General features: G+C 42.7%; 1 long non-coding RNA gene across 1 annotated transcript in view; it reads left to right on the forward strand.

Moving 5' to 3' along the window:
• Window positions 1-14192, forward strand: part of LOC130362171 (uncharacterized) — a 41906-nt gene that overhangs the window by 18226 nt on the left and 9488 nt on the right. The window contains exon 2 of the long non-coding RNA XR_008891300.1: window positions 11796-12014. This is a non-coding gene — a long non-coding RNA (uncharacterized LOC130362171). The remainder of the gene's footprint in view (window positions 1-11795; window positions 12015-14192) is intronic.

Consider the following 14192-nt stretch of genomic DNA (forward strand, 5'->3'; position numbering starts at 1 on the left):
TATCCACTAGTATAAAACATAATCCCAGCAAAACAAAGATTTTAAAATCTCATGTGTCGAGAGGGATATTAACAGTAAACATGGAGCCAAAGGCCTCCAGGATAAAGGGTTCTGCAGCAACCCTAATCCCTACTCCAACACAACCTTAAAATCACTATATTGCCGCCTCTACATGTTTTGCCGTCTCCATGGCATTTTCAAGAGGCAAACAGTGGCAACAACACTCCCAAAATGGCGGAGGGGGGGATTTATAGATGTCCCCTCTGACATCATTACCACTGGACTCCGTTTGCCAGCCAATCACATAATCCTTAACACTTACTCCAATGATGTGCCAGTATTCTCATCAACATCCTGGGTCATACTAGCCCCATTAGCCAATAACAGTCCTTACATAGTACTTACATCACATACCTGTGGTGTTCCGTGCAGTCACGTCCTTATCCTGCGTCCCGTTTCAAAGTTTCTGTGTCAGCGGGAGCGGTGCATGTGCACCACTTCCTAAGTCACTGTTGTACCTGTACCGATACCCGGGTGGTGGGAAAGCACTTTAGTTTTTTCGGATGATTTGAGTTTTTTCACGGAGCACATTTATTTTATGAACGATACATAGATGATGTCCTGATGTTGTGGGACGGGTCGGTTACATTGTTTCAAGAATTTGTGGATAGATTAAATGATAACGATATCGGGATGGTGTTTACCTCCAAAATAGGAGGACGATTGATAAATTTCCTTGACTTAAACATGATTTATTTTAGTACATTTTTAGCGCTGTCCGCTCGGGAGAGCACCCATATTGCAATGTCTTCCCAAACAGGGAGCCTCCAATTGTTGCAAAACTACAACTCCCAGCATGCCCAGACAGCCTTTGGGAATGCTGGGAGTTGTAGTTTAGCAACAGCTGGAGTCTGCTTATCTGGGAAGACACTGCCAGAAGGGTCAGTTCACATTATACAAAATGGAAAATGTGAGCAGAGCATTACTAGCCTGACTCCCATTTGTAGCTCCGCCCCTAATGGCATCATCACTAGGAGCAGAGCTACACAGACCCAACCAGTACTGGAGGGAAGTAAGTGGACTTTGTCTTCTGTATACACTATATACAGCTATCTATAGATAGATGTATATAGTGTATACCGCCCAAAGGGTTAACCTACACTGTCCAGCAGTGTAAGTTACCCTTTCCTTGCTGGGCTGGCGCATAGCGCACAGCTCAGCAAGGGGTTAATTGAGCCAGCAATGTGTATACTGTACACATTGCAGGCTCACTGTAAGTTCATGCTGGGTATTAGATATAGGACATATATCTACTGCTCAGCATCAGCTGTTCTCCCGGCTCTGTAGCCCCGAGTACAGCTGATCCCGACATTCACATCAGGAGGATCATGGCGGGTGTCAGGAGGAGTGACATCTGCTGTGATCTGTACCTTACTGCAGGTACTACTGTTCCCTACATGGAGCACCCTCTGCTCCATGCTGGGAGCTGTAGTACCTGCATTAATAGACAGATCACAGCGAGTGTAACTCCTGACACCCGCTGTGATCCTCCTGTATAATGTATAGATGCGGCTGGCCACTCTTCTATGGTCCCCTTCACTGACGTATATATACACCTATTCATATTTCCCACAGAGCGTTGTGAGTGGCTGGAACCATCTGGTCAATCACAGCTCTCTGCGGGAAATATGAATAGGTGTATATATACGGCAGTGCAGGGTATCATAGAAGAGCAGCCGGCCGCGTCTAAACATTATACAGAAGGATCGCAACAGATCCCGGCGATCTTTCAATTAGTACAGATACTACTACTCCTATCATGGAACAGTGTGTTCCATGCTTGGAGTGGTAGTCCTACCTAAAAAATATATATTTTTTAAAGTGAAAAACACACACACACTAAATTTTTTATTTTTGTCGGCTATATTTTTAGTGCCCTGCCCGCCCACATAAATTGATCCCTGTTTAAAAATTAATAAAATTTTTGTAATAAAAAAATAAATTTCGTTAAAGGGGTTATCCAGGAAAAAACTTTTTTTTTATATATCAACTGGCTCCAGAAAGTTATGAGCTATTTGAAGTTAAGGTTGTTCTTTTCTGTCTAAGTGCTCTCTGATGACACGTGTCTCGGGAACCGCCCAGTTTAGAAGCAAATCCCCATAGCAAACCTCTTCTAAACTGGGCGGTTCCTGAGACACGTGTCATCAGAGAGCATTTAGACAGAAAAGAACAACCTTAACCTCAGAAGCTCATAAGTACTGAAATGGAAGTAATTTAATGGAAGTAATTTACAAATCTGTTTAACTTTCTGGAGCCAGTTGATATATAAAAAAAAGTTTTTTCCTGGATAACCCCTTTAACCTCTTAAGGACCCAGGACGTACAGGGACGTCCCCGAACCCTGGGCTTTAAGGACCCAGGACGTCCCCGTACGTCCTGGCGTTTTCCGGTCTCTGCCGCTCGCCGGGCAGAGATCGGAACCGGATGCCTGCTGAAATCCTTCAGCAGGCATCCAGGGCAAATGTAGGCCCCCCATGTCGGCGATGGCCGCAAACCGCAAGGGAAATCGCCCTTGCGATCTGCGGCGATACCGGGCTGATCGGGTCTCTGGGACCCGACCACCCGGTAATTTCGCATGATCCCGGCTGTCACAGACAGCCAGGACCATGCTGAAGAATAGGAGCGAGGTGGCAAGCCTGCCACCTCCTCCTATTCCCTGCGATCCGTCGGTTAGTTAACCGACCAATCGCAGGAGGGGGGGCGGTTACTTCCTCCCGCCCTGCCCGGCCCCTTGAAGTCCGGAGAGGACGGGAGGAAGACCGGAGGACGCGGCAGGGGACGGGGGAGTGCTGGGGACCGGCCCCGGTACTTACCTCGTCCCTGAAGACCCGGATCCCTGCGAGGAAGATGGCGGCGGCGGCGACAGGTGAGTATATCTTCAGCCGCGGTCGGGCCCTTTACAGCAATGCACGTCGCCGTAAAGCGACATGCATTGCTGTAATAGGACCCTGTAAACTACAACTCCCAGCATGCCCAGACAGCCCTTGGCTTCTGGGCATGCTGGGAGTTGCAGTTTTGCAACTTCTGGAGGTCCACAGTTTTTGGACCACTGTGCCCTTCCAGATGTTGCAAAACTACACATCCTCAGCATGACCTTACTGCCCAGGCATGCTGGGAGTTGTAGTTCTGTAACATCTGGCCCTTCAGATGTTTCAGAACTACAACTCCCAGCATGCCTGGACAGTTTTGGCATACTGGGAGTTGTAGTTTTGCAACATCTGGAAGGGCACAGATTGGGAACCACTGTATTAGTGGTCTGCAAACTGTAGTCCTCCAGATGTTGCAAAACTACAACTCCAAGCATGCTGGGAGTTGTAGTTCGGCAACATCTGGCTCTAAAGATGTTGCCGAACTACTACTCCCAGCATGCCTGAGAATGTTTGAGAGTTGTGGTTTTGCAACAGCTGGAGGCACACTGGTTGGGAAACATTGTTTCCTAACTCAGTGTTTCCCAACCCGTGTGCCTCCAGCTGTTGCAAAACCACAACTCCCAAACATTCTCAGGCATGCTGGGAGTAGTAGTTTTGCAACAGCTGGAGGTCCCCCCCCCTGAGAATGTACAGGGTACATTCACATGGGCAGGGGGCTTACAGTGAGTATCGGGCTGCAAGTTTGCAATGCAGCAAATTTTGCGCGGCAGCTCAAACTCGCAGCGGGAAACTCGCTGTAATCCCCGGCCCATGTGACTGTGCCCTAAAAACACTACACTACACTAACACAAAATAAAATAAAAAGTAAAAAACACTACATATACACATACCCCTACACAGCCCCCTCCCTCCCCAATAAAAATGAAAAACGTCTGGTACGCCACTTTTTCCAAAATGGAGCCTCCAGCTGTTGCAAAACAACAACTCCTAGTATTGCCGGACAGCCGTTGACTGTCCAGGCATGCTGGGAGTTTTGCAACAGCTGGAGGCACCCTGTTTGGGAATCACTGGCGTAGAATACCCCTATGTCCACCCCTATGCAAATCCCTAATTCAGGCCTCAAATGCACATGGCGCTCTCAATTCGGAGCCCTGTCGTATTTCAAGGCAACAGTTTAGGGCCACATATGGGGTATCGCCGTACTCGGGAGAAATTGACTAACAAATCTTGGGGGTCTTTTTCTCCTTTCACCCGTTATGAAAAGGTGAAGTTGGGGTCTACACCAGCATGTTAGTGTAAAAAAATAAACTTTTTACACTAACATGCTGGTGTTGCCCTATACTTTTCATTTTGACAAGAGGTAAAGGGGGAAAAAGCCCCCCAAAATTTGTAATGCAATTTCTCCCGACTACGGAGATACCCCATATGTGGGCGTAAAGTGCTCTGGGGGTGCACAACAAGGCCCAGAAGGGCGAGTGCGCCATGTACATTTGAGGTGATTTGCACAGGGGTGGCTGATTGTTACAGCGGTTTTGACAAACGCAAAAAAAACAAAACCCCACATGTGACCCCATTTCGGAAACTACACCCCTCACGGAATGTAATGAGGGGTGCAGTGAGAATTTACACCCCACAGGTGTCTGACAGATCTTTGGAAGAGTGGGCTGTGCAAATTAAAAATGTTGTACAGCCCACTGTTCCAAAGATATGACAGACACCAGTGGGGGGTAAATGCTCACTTTACGCCTTGTTACATTCCTCAAGGGGTCTAGTTTCCAAAATGGTATGCCATGTGGGGGTTATTTTGCTGTCCTGGCACCATATGGGCTTCCTAAATGCGACATGCCCCCCGAGCAAAATTTGCTCTCAAAAAGCCAAATATGACTCCTTCTCTTCTGAGCATTGTAGTTCGCCCGTAGTGCACTTCAGGTCAACTTATGGGGTACCTCCATACTCAGAAGAGATGTGGTTACAAATTTTGGGGGGTATTTTCTGCTATTAACCCTTGCAAAAATGTGAAATTTGGGGGGGGAAACACACCTTTTAGTGATTTTTTTTTTTTTTTACGTATGCAAAAGTCGTGAAACCCCTGTGGGGTATTAAGGCTCACTTTATTTCTTGTTACGTTCCACAAGGGGTCTAGTTTCCAAAATGGTATGCCATGTGTTTTTTTTTTTTGCTTTCCTGGCACCATAGGGGCTTCCTAAATGCGACATGCCCCCGAGCAAAATTTGCTCTCAAAAAGCCAAATATGACTCCTTCTCTTCTGAGCATTGTAGTTCACCCATAGTACACCTCAGGTCAACTTATGGGGTACCTTCATACTCAGAAGAGATGGGGTTACAATGTTTGGGGGGTATTTTCTGCTATTAAACACTTATTTTTACTAAAATTACCCTACATTTTTCATTTTCACAAGGGAAAATAGGAAAAAAAGCCCCCCAAAATTTGTTGCCCCATTTCTTCTGAGTAAAAACATACCCCATATATCGATGTAAAGGGCTCTGCGGGTGCACTACAATGCTCAGAAGAGAAGGAGCGCCATTGGGCTTTTCCAGAGAAAATTGGTCTGGAATTGAAGGCCACGTGTGTTTACAAAGCCCCCATGGTGCTAGAACAATGGACCCCCCCCCACACACATGTGACCCCATTTTGGAAACTACACCCTCATGTAATGTAATAAGTGGTACAGTGAGCATTTATCTCCCACAGGTGTCTGACCGATTTTTGGGACAGTGGTCCGTGAAAATGAAAAATGTAATTATTCATTTGTACAGCCCACTGTTTCAAAGATCTGTCAAATGCCAGTGGGGTGTAAATGCTCACTGCACCCCTTATTAAATTCTGTGAGGGGTGTAGTTTCCAAAAATGGGTCACATGTGGGGGTCTACTGTTCTGGCACCATGGGTGGCTTTGTAAACGCACATGGCCCCTGACTTCTATTCCAAACAAATTCTATCTCCAAAAGCTCAATGGTGCTCCTTCTCTTCTGAGCATTGTAGTGCGCTAGCAGAGCACTTGACGTCAACACAGGGTATTTCCATACTCAGAAGAAATGGGATTACAAATTTTGGGGGCATTTTCTCCAATTACCCCTTGTAAAAATGTAAAATTTGGGAAAAACCTGCAATTTAGTGAATACATTTTTTTTTTCATTTACACATCCGACTTTAACAAAAAGTCGTCAAAGATCTGTGAGGTGTTAAGGCTCACTGTATCCCTTGTTACGTTCCTTGAGGGGTGTCGTTTCCAAAATAGTATGCCATGTGTGTTTTTTTTGCTGTTCTGGCACAATAGGGGCTTCCTAAATGCGACATGCCTGTGGAGAATTAAAGGGGTACTCTGGTGCTTAAACATCTTATCCCCTATCCACAGGATAGGGGATAAGATGCCTGATCGCGGGAGTCCCGCAGCTGGCACCGCGGCACCCCGTTTGTAATCAAACCCGGGTCTGATTATGGTCGACCGCAGGGCGGGCGGCGTGTGACGTCACGCCTCCGCCCCCGTGTGACGTCATGCCCCCTCCCGTAGGCTTGCATTGAGGGGCGGAGCGTGACATTACACGGGGGCAGAGGCGTGACGTCACATGCCGCCGGCCCTGCGGTCGCCGGTAATCAGTCCCGGAGCGAACACGCTCCGGGCACTGATTACAAACGGGGTACCGCGTGCATGATCCCAGGGGTCCACAGCAGCGGAACTCCCGCGATCAGGCATCTTATCCCTTATCCTTTGGATAGGGGATAAGATGTTTAAGCACCGGAGTACCCCTGTAAGGCTCACTGTACCCCTTGTTATGTTCCTTAAGGGGGTGAAGTTTCCAAAATAATATGCCATGTGGGTTGTTTTTTTTGCTGTTCTGGCACAATAGGGGCTTCCCAAATGCGACATGCCCCCCAAAAACCATTTCAGCAAAATTTGCTTTCCAAAAGCCAAATGTGGCTCCTTCTCTTCTGAGCATTGTAGTGCGCCCGTAGTGCACTTGATGTCCACACATGGGGTATTTCCATACTCAGAAGAGATGGGGTTACAAATTTTGGGGGGCATTTTCTCCTATTACCCCTTGTAGAAATGTAAAATTTGGGGGAAAACCAGCATTTTAGTGAAAAAAAAAATTTCATTTACACATCCAACTTTAACACCTGTGGGGTGTTAAGGCTCACTGTACCCCTTGTTACGTTCCTTGAGGGGTTTAGTTTCCAAAATAGTATGCCATGTTGTTTTTTTTATTTATTTATTTTGCTGTTCTGGCACCATAGGGGCATTCTAAATGTGACATGCCCCCCAAAAACCATTTCAGCAAAATTTGCTTTCCAAAAGCCAAATGTTACTTATTCTCTTCTGAGCATTGTAGTTCACTCGCAGAGCATTTTACATTCTAACATGGGGTATTTCCATACTCTGAAGAAATGGGGTTACAAATTTTGGGGGGCATTTTCTCCCATTACCCTTTGTAAAAATGGTAAATTAGGGGGGGAAACTGCACTTTAGTGAAAAAAAAAAGAATTTAATTTACACATGCGACTTTAACAAAAAGTCATCAAACACCTGGGGGGTTTTAAGGCTCACTGGACTCCTTGTTATGTGTGTTGAAGGGTTTAGTTTCCAAAATAGTAAGCCATGTGTTTTTTTTTTTTTTTTTTGCTGTTATGGCACCATAGGGGCTTTTTTTTAAATGCGACATGCCCCCCAAAAACCATTTCAGCAAAATTCACTCTCCAAAATCCCATTGTCGCTCCTTCCCTTCTGAGCCCTCTAGTGCACCCACAGAGCACTTTACATCCACATATGACAATGTGGAGAGTAAAAAAATATGTTTTTTTTTTTTTTTTTTTTTGAGAGCGCTACTGTATCTCAGCGGGAGTCATATGAAACAGATATATGAACCAGCACTTACGCAGGACTAACTTTTATTGAAAAAGTCCACAAATACAATCTTGTGTAGTCCTGCGGGCGAGCAATGTGGTCATGATGTCAGCAGAGAGCTCTGTGTTCCAAAAAGAAAATAATTTCCTCTGTAGTATTCAGCAACTAATAAGTACTGGACGGGTTAAGATTTTTTAATAGAAGTAATTTACAAATCTGTTTAACTTTCTGGCACCAGTTGATTAACCCCTTAAGGACGCAGGACGTAAATGTACGTCCTGGTGCGGTGGTACTTAACGCACCAGGACGTACATTTACGTCCTGTGCATAACCGCGGGCATCGGAGCAATGCCCGTGTCATGCGCGGCTGATCCGCCATTAACCCCTCAGGTGCCGGGATCAATACAGATCCCGGCATCTGCGGCAGTGCGCGATTTATATGAACGATCGGATCGCCCGCAGCGCTGCTGCGGGGATCCGATCATTCAGAACGCCACACGGAGGTCCCCTCACCTTCCTCCTTCCGGCTCCCGGCGTCATCTGCTCTGGTCTGAGATCGAGCAGACCAGAACAGAAGATGACCGATAACACTGATCTGTTCTATGTCCTATACATAGAACAGATCAGTATTAGCAATCATGGTATTGCTATGAATAGTCCCCTATGGGGACTATTCAAGTGTAAAAAAAAAATGTAAAAGTAAAAGTAAAAAAATAGTGAAAAATCCCCTCCCCCAATAAAAAAGTAAAACGTCAATTTTTTCCTATTTTACCCCCAAAAAGCGTAAAAAATTAATTTTATAGACATAGTTGGTATTGCCGCGTGCGTAAATGTCCGAACTATTAAAATAAAATGTTAATGATCCCATACGGTGAACGGCGTGAACGTAAAAAAAAAAAAAAGTCCAAAATTGCTACTTTTTAATACATTTTATTAAAAAAAATTATAAAAAATGTATTAAAAGTTTTTTATATACAAATGTGGTATCAAAAAAAAGTACAGATCATGGCGCAAAAAATGAGCCCTCATACCGCCGCTTATACGGAAAAAGAAAAAAGTTAGAGGTCATCAAAATAAATAAAAGGGATTATAAACGTACTAATTTTGTTAAAAAGTTTGTGATTTTTTTTAAGCACAACAATAATATAAAAGTAGGTAATAATGGGTATCATTTTAAACATATTGACCCTCAGAATAAAGAACACACGTCATTTTTACCATAAATTGTACGGCGTGAAAACTAAACCTTCCAAAATTAGCAAAATTGCGTTTTTCTTTTTAATTTCCCCACAAAAATAGTGTTTTTTTGGTTGTGCCATACATTTTATGATATAATGAGTTATGTCATTACAAAGGACAACTGGTCGTGCAAAAAACAAGCCCTCATACTAGTCTGTGGATGAAAATATAAATGAGTTATGATTTTTAGAAGGTGAGGAGGAAAAAATAAAAACGTAAAAATTAAATTGTCTGAGTCCTTAAGGCCAAAATGGGCTGAGTCCTTAAGGGGTTTAAAAAAAAAAAAAGTTTTTCACCGGAGTACCTCTTTAACTTTCTGGGACCAGTTGATTAAAAAAAGTGTCACAAAAAAACAATCTCGGAATCAAATTCATAAGTAAAAGCATCCCAGAGTTATTAATGCTTAAAATGACAGTGGTCAGATGTGCAAAAAATGCCCTGTTCCTTAAGGTGAAAATGAGCTTGTTCCTTAAGGGGTTAAACCATGGCAAAAAATCTCATCATATCTGAAGATCAAAACAAGGTAAATGCTCAAGCAGACATAGAAATGTAATGCACAGACATCATAGCAGCATTACTGCACAAGCAGACAAAGTGTATTACTAATACTGCACTAAATAACCAGCAACTAGAATACAGACTGAACTGTAATTATATAGGCACACCCGCCATGCAATAGGATGAAAAGCTTAACTCTTCCTCACCTGGAAAGGAAAGCACAGAAACAGTTAATGCATGAAAAACAAGGTCTGAACAGGGCTTAAAACGGAAAAATGCAAAATCAAATAAATGGACATAACACTCCCCTTCTAAACATTGTAATGCTTTCAATTTTGCACCTTTAGATAAGGGCTTGTTTTTTGCGACACCAATCGTTCTTTGTAATGACTTCACATATTTTATAAGCAAGTCTGCCTCCCTGACTCTGGGTGATATTGTCCTCTATGTCTTATTGCTTTACCCTTGTTGTTATCTTTCTAGCCAGGACCGATTTTTCAGTGTATCATAGGGTGTTTATGTTGGAGGCGGTTTGAGACCTTTAAGTGTATCACATATTTATCTTGAGTATTCATATACACTTGAGAATTTTTTTATAGTTACATTTTATAGGTATTGTATATTTATACTATTTACTTATATATGGTTGAATAGTACTAGGTGGTTGCACTGGGCACCTTACATGACACCTTATCTTTATTCTGTAGGTCCATACAGTTACAAGAATACCCAATTTATGTACCGTAGGTTTAATTTTATTTTACTACTTAAAACAATTATAACTACATGCACCAAAATTAGTATGTTTAAAATTGTCATCTTCTGACCCCTATAACTTTTTTATTTTTCTGCATACAGGGCTATATGAGGGCTCACTTTTTGCCCTGTGGTAGTAGTTGTTATTGGTACCATTTTTGTTTTGATTGGACCACAAATGCACAATTTTGGACTTTGGTATTTTTTTTACATGTATGTCATCATCTGTGTGGTTTAACTAACCTTATATTTGAAAATTTCAGACATTTACAAATATGGCGATATCACATATGATTATATATATTTTTTTATTACATTATTTTATAAAAAAAAAAAAAGGGAAATGGGTGATTCAAACTTTTATTAGGGGAGGGACGTATTCACATTTATTAACTTTTTTTTTATAGCCCACATAGGGGGCTATACCATGCAATCTTTCAATTGCATACATTGTTTCAATGTGCTGAGCTTTGTCTGGAGCATCAGATCACCAGTTGGATGGCGAGGAGGCAAGTAAAGGCCCTCCCGCTGTTCTCTCGTAATTCCAGCGCAATGGTCCCGATCTGCTTCGCTGAGCTGCCGGCATAGTTTTCTTAACATTTCAGATGCCGCGATCAAAGTTGGAGGTCAGCGATGCATTAATCCTGGGTCCTGGCTGCGGATAGCTGAAAAAGCCCAGTAACGGGACCTGGGGGTACAGGTACGCCCTGCTTCCTTAACAGAAAAAAACCTGGCAGAGGAAGGGTTTAAAATCCTATGGAACCTATAATTTATATAATGCCAAAGTGTGTTTGTTTGGTTCTCGTTCTCACCTTGTGGCCAAGTAACAAAATATACCAAAATGTAGGTATTGTCTAACACGAGATTAATTTTTCCTCCATTTTAAAAGCTACAAATTTCCTACAATGTCCTACAAATGCTATAAATGTCCTACAAATGATACACTTGTAAAAAAAAAAATAAAGTAAGCTAATTTTTACACTAACTTGATAATACTACCAGCACACAATAAGGACTCAAAGTAATCATTACTGCCCAAGATACGGTAAATACTTCAGAGGGTGTAGTTTTCAATGTGGAGTCAATTCTGGGGGTGTGGTATCATTCTGCCAGCTTTAATTCTTTGCAGGCATGGAGTGGGGTCTATTATTCATTCAGCTTAAAATGATGTCTTGAAATCCAAAGAGTGCTTCTTTTCTTCTGGATCCCACCATGTGGCCAAGCAACACAAGTGTGGATATTTTCATGGGACAAGCCACATTATAAATGTTGGAGTGCATGTCCTCCACTTTAGAAGCTATGTACAAAAAAATATATCCTACAAATGATGCATTTATGAAAAAAAGCAAATTTTAAAGTTAAAGGGTAGGGTCACATGTACCATATTTTGTTGCATATTTTTCTACCCATTGAAGTCAACATATAAGAGAATTCTAAAAATCTAATCATGGAGGAAGCAATACTTGAAATATGTATAACAGGGACACACAACTCCTTGGGTCACTCACAGGTAACAGGAAAACCACAGATCCCAAGCTACCCGTGGACTCACCACAGAGAAGGTATTCCGACAATTCTTCGACAGGACTGAGCTGCCGTGTTTGTGATGTTATGCTCCGCACAGGAAACCTGTGAGGGGAAAGTGGCAGCAAGAGCAGAAGGGTCGCATCATGAGGAGAAGATTGTGGGAGGAGTGTAATATTGTCATAATGACCGCTTGGCTCCTGAGGTAATGGGCCCACTGACCGCTATAGTGCACCGAACTCCCTCTGATTCGGCCATGACCAAAGCTAAGGGGAAGGAGGGAGCAATGACATCTGATTTCACATCACAACAGCTTCAGCTTCTCATCCTTTAATATGTCTGCTTGCTGTCAGTGTGTCAGCAATTCATTGTTTTCATTTATTGTGACACGGAAAAGGAGTCTCCCGCCAGTGCCATGCGGAGCCACACCACACTGATGCTCATCATAGTAATCTCAAGATTTTTTGTAAGGGCATAATCGACATTGCAAAACGCAAAAAATGCAATGCAATTGTGATATATCGTTTAGCCCTAGTCCCTACGACATAGCAAAAGTTTGAAGAAAAAATAATAATAAACTTGGTCATTAAAGGGGTACTCCGGTGAAAAACTATTTTTTTTTTTAAATCAACTAGTGCCAGAAAGTTAAACAGATTTGTAAATTACTTCTATAAAAAAATCTTAATCCTCCCTGTACTTATTAGCTGCTGAATACTACAGCGGAAATTATTTTCTTTTGGAAACACAGAACTGTCTGCTGATATCACGAGCACTAGAGATGAGCGAATTTACAGTAAATTCGATTCGTCACAAACTTCTCGGCTCGGCAGTTGATGACTTATCCTGCATAAATTAGTTCAGCTTTCAGGTGCTCCGGTGGGCTGCAAAAGGTAGATACAGTTCAAGGACAGAGTCTCCTAGGACTGTATCCACCTTTTCCAGCCCACAGGAGCACCTGAAAGCTGAACTCATTTATGCAGGATAAGCCATCAACTGCCGAGCCGAGAAGTTTGTGACAAATCGAATTTACTGTAAATTCGCTCATCTCTAATGAGCACAGTGCTCTCTGCTGGCATCTCTGTCCATTTTATGAACTGTCCAGAATAGCATATGTTTGCTATGGGGATTTCCTTTTACCCTGGACAGTACCTAAAATGGACAGAGATGTCAGTAGAGAGCACTGTGTTCATGATGTCAGCAGACAGCTCTGTGTTTCAAACGGAAAAGAACAGCTAATAAGTACAGGAAGGATTAAGATTTTTTATTAGAAGTAATTTACAAATCTGTTTAACTTTCTGGCACCCGTTGATTTAAAAAAAAAACGTTTTTCACCGGAGTACCCCTTTAAGTGACATACAAACTTTGTTAGCCTGGTCAAGGGGTTAAGGCAAATATATTTACTTAAGATATAAATTCAAAATATACAATAAAAAGAGCCATTTTCTGGATGTTTTTTTTTCAATGTGACTGTTAGGGGTTAATATTTGTATGGAAATATATTATGGCTAGAGCTATCTGCTTACTTTGCCCATGCAACATAAAAGTCAGTGTTGCATAGTGACATTGTATGTAATGATTGTTAAGACGGCTGCTCTGCAGTACATGACATAACATCATCAGTGGCCTCCTCACCTGACAGGATGGGGGTCAGCAGACCACTGTTCTGGAGATGGTTGTGGATCCCAGAGGTGGACCCGCATCTGTCAGACATTTACAACACATCCTGTTGATTTGCTGTAATTGTCTAAGATGGAAATAACTCTTTAACTATCAAGCTACAGCTGCAGTCCAATGCAGTAACATTATAAAAAGTCTCACTGCAGCCGTAGGCTACTTTTGTGTAACTTGCTTCTACCTTGTACTGTTAAAACCAACACATTACAGCTTTAACTCAAAAAAAGTAGCTCCCAGAGGTATTCTTGACATTATGTTCTTAGTCATATAGGTGAAAATTAAGCTCTTTTGTTGCTTTAGAACATGCACAGGTGCTCTACTGGGAGAAGACAAGACAACTCAGTGCCTTGAGTCTGAAAAGAAAATAACTAGATGCTAAAAGAAAAGTTCAATTATGTTTTTATTTGGAGTTTAACCACTTAGGGACCCATGGCGTATAGCTACACCCTGACGCTCTGGTACTTAAAGGGGTACTCCGGTGGCCAATGTGTTTTTTCAGTTTCTACTTACCCTTGCAGGTGAGTTTTCGTGTTATCTCTGGTCTCGTGCTTGCTCTTTGTTTGTCTTTCTTTTCTTTGCACAAGTGTGTCCATGTAGTGTAGCATCTATTTCCTTTTTGCCTTTGCTTCAGAAACTACAGCTCCCAGCATGCCTTGTAGCCTGTCTCCTCTTTCAGTGCCCTGCCCAACTTGTTTTGCGTTGCCGCCCA

Source organism: Hyla sarda, chromosome 3 (assembly GCF_029499605.1).
Source record: "Hyla sarda isolate aHylSar1 chromosome 3, aHylSar1.hap1, whole genome shotgun sequence".
Classification (NCBI taxonomy): Eukaryota; Metazoa; Chordata; class Amphibia; order Anura; family Hylidae; genus Hyla; species Hyla sarda.